This window comes from Myxocyprinus asiaticus, chromosome 9 (assembly GCF_019703515.2).
Source record: "Myxocyprinus asiaticus isolate MX2 ecotype Aquarium Trade chromosome 9, UBuf_Myxa_2, whole genome shotgun sequence".
Classification (NCBI taxonomy): Eukaryota; Metazoa; Chordata; class Actinopteri; order Cypriniformes; family Catostomidae; genus Myxocyprinus; species Myxocyprinus asiaticus.
Window position 1 is genome coordinate 32689252 of NC_059352.1, and position 202 is coordinate 32689453.

A 202-nucleotide genomic window follows, 5' to 3' on the forward strand; every position below is an offset into this window, starting at 1 on the left:
TGATGCTTTAATGTTGCAAATAAAAGACTTCCACATGCGATTTACTGCTCTGACAAGTGTAATTGCCAGTTCCCTTTCAAACCAATGTCCCACTTTAACATCCAATCAATGTTACCCTGTGAAACCATGTTAAAATCGCTCTTAAACTGTGTCAAATTCATTGGAACAGACATCAGTCATACAAAGTGGGTTAATAATGATA